The 2,569-nt window shown below is 38.3% G+C and overlaps 1 long non-coding RNA gene across 1 annotated transcript in view; it reads right to left on the bottom strand.

Moving 5' to 3' along the window:
• Positions 1–2,569, bottom strand: part of LOC122179834 — a 66,282-nt gene that overhangs the window by 7,769 nt on the left and 55,944 nt on the right. The window lies entirely within an intron of this gene.

The following is a 2,569-nucleotide window of genomic DNA, read 5'->3' on the forward strand; positions in this document are numbered from 1 at the left end:
GTTCTGGTTGCGTTACACTGTTGATTTATAGTTTGTACGTTTAGTTGTTTTTTTAAGTGAGTACACTTCAGCTGCTGGATGAAATAGAAATCGAGAGGCTGGTTTAGACAAGAAAGCAGTATCTTGCATGACTCCTAGCTTGTCATGCCACCCATATGTAGTGAAGAATACTGATCTGAGCAAAGCATTGTATAGAAGAGGATCTTTTTATTATAGGATTAAGCAAGGGAAAATAACTTCTGTGACATTTAGTGGGCTTGAGATGAAAGACTATCAGGCAGCAATTTAATAAAGCACATAGACTTTTCTGCAAGATTTGTTCTTTGCTATCAGGTAGCAGTTACTGGTTACAAATATCTTACATTTCAATGCGCTGAAGTGCTAAACTTGGTCCCTTTGGTAGAGGGCCAAAATATTCCTTTATACATGTGTCTGCAGCTGTGATGGAAGAGTAGTTATAATGGAAGGTGCAGCCTGGCCTGAATATTAAAATGTGTTGTTTTTCCCAGTGCAGGCTGCTGCAATGAAAAGCTGTTGAACAAACATGTAGCTACAGAAGGGCAGACAAACAGGATGATGAACAGCAGTGCTAGAGAGAGACAATTAGAGGAAGTCTTTTTTTTTTTTTTTTCCCCATATGCTATGTCCTCCTGGCAGCTTCTTTTAATAATCCTGAAAAGAATGGGGGCTACATGTGTAAACAGGCTCATTAGGTCAGCTTGTAATTTGAATAGTTTTAATGAAGATTCTGAAGCCTGCTCTTTCAGGTAAGGAAACCTGAGCAGGTGACACAATTCATGTGCAGCAAATCTCAGTGTGATTAAACTGCAACCTACTAGATGTGATCACTGGTACAGAAACTACCCTGATACCTTTGTCTTTTTCCTGTTTGCTATGGTATATTTATCTCCGCAGTTACTTCGTGGATCAGCCTTACATAACTTCAGTAAGGCTAATGAGTTGCTTTTCTGTAATGCGGGTTGGTCCTGTTTTTGAGAAGGCAGAAGGACAAATATTTGATAGTGTTATCCTCAAGCTGAAAACTGTGTTTTCCTGTTTCCACTTTTCTATGTGTCAGCAGACATCTCGAGTAAAATCGCAGAGGATAGCTGAAGAAGAAAGTACTGAACCTCTGTTCAGCCAAGCAAACTGCAGCTCATTTGTTGATATTTTTACGTGTTTCCTTTAAGATGATGTGTGTCTCCTGATTTCACTTTTCTAACTGTGTGATTTTTAGAGACACACAAAACAGCAGTATATGTGTACAGATTCTGCAGTGATGTCACTGTAGAAACAGAGGGCGGAAGGTTAGTATTCATTATGGGGAAAATAGTTTTCAATTCCTCCCCCCCACACACAAAAAAGTCAAGGTGATGATAGGAATAACAGTGAAGAACTGAAGTTATAAAATATGACTGAAGATAATTCTATAGTATAAAAATAATACAAATGTGACAAAGATTTAGACATATGAAAAAGTAATAGAAAACTTGTTTGTAAAATGGTTACAGAAATATGATATTTCCTGCTCTAGGCATAGCTACTTTACAAATTATTTGGCACTAGAACAGAAGCTCGTATACTGTGTCATGCAGCAATATCAAATCAGTTCCAATGGGAGAAAAGCCATGTGGGATGGCTGGTTAGGTGTGATTTGTACAATTACTTGAATACCTTCCAACTTGATAATTTCTTGAAGGATGAAATGTTCCCAAGCACACTGCAGGAACAGATTGGCTGATCTGTGTGAAGCTGCATTTGTAATTCATGTTAATTTAGCATAATAGGATGATGTAAGGTAAGCAAGAGTATAATCTGTAATTAATCACTTTTTTTTATAAAGTCTAAAAGCAACTTAAGTGCATGTTGCAGTTTTGCTGACTAAAGATGTCTGTGATGCCAGGTTGTGGGCAGGCACTATTTGTTCTGTCCTCCGCTGAGATACTGAAGACAGCCCATACCACTGCTATTTGAGGTACTCAGTGCTTACCCACAACACAATGGTGTGTGGAACTTTCAGTACTTAAGGCAGGAAGAGAAGGTAGAAACTAAGTTACCTTCATCTCAGTCTGGAGGGCAAAAATCCAACAAATTTGGAGTATAGTGGATTCTTTTTCCTTCCCTTGCCTTTGTGGCAGGGGGATCACTGACAAAGTCTTGTGATAGAGATCACTGTCAGGTATTCTTCACAAGGCTTTTTCAAGGTGGGATAATGACAAAAAATCAAAGTCTGTGGTCAAAAGCAAATGAGAAACAAAACCTCGTGCTGTACTTGAAGGTCTATTTGTTGCTGTCTGAACAATGCTTGCTTAGCACAATGGCTTGGATATGTCCCATGAAACCTTTTAGTAGCTAATGCAAAATGCCAAAATGACTTATTGCTTTGAAAAGCAGGCATAAGTGACTGAGCCTTCCAGCACATTTGATACATTTTTGCTTTGCATGATGAACTTTAGTAGCTCAATTTCCTGCTCTTGAAAGTTTTTTGTTGTTGTCTTTCCCCCCCAAACAAGTTTTTCAATTAACTGTATCAGTTAATAGACAACTTTTTGTACTTACCACATCCCAG

This window comes from Lagopus leucura, unplaced genomic scaffold (genome assembly GCF_019238085.1).
Source record: "Lagopus leucura isolate 7727_CA_CO unplaced genomic scaffold, USGS_WTPT01 Super-Scaffold_100004, whole genome shotgun sequence".
Lineage (NCBI taxonomy): Eukaryota > Metazoa > Chordata > Aves > Galliformes > Phasianidae > Lagopus > Lagopus leucura.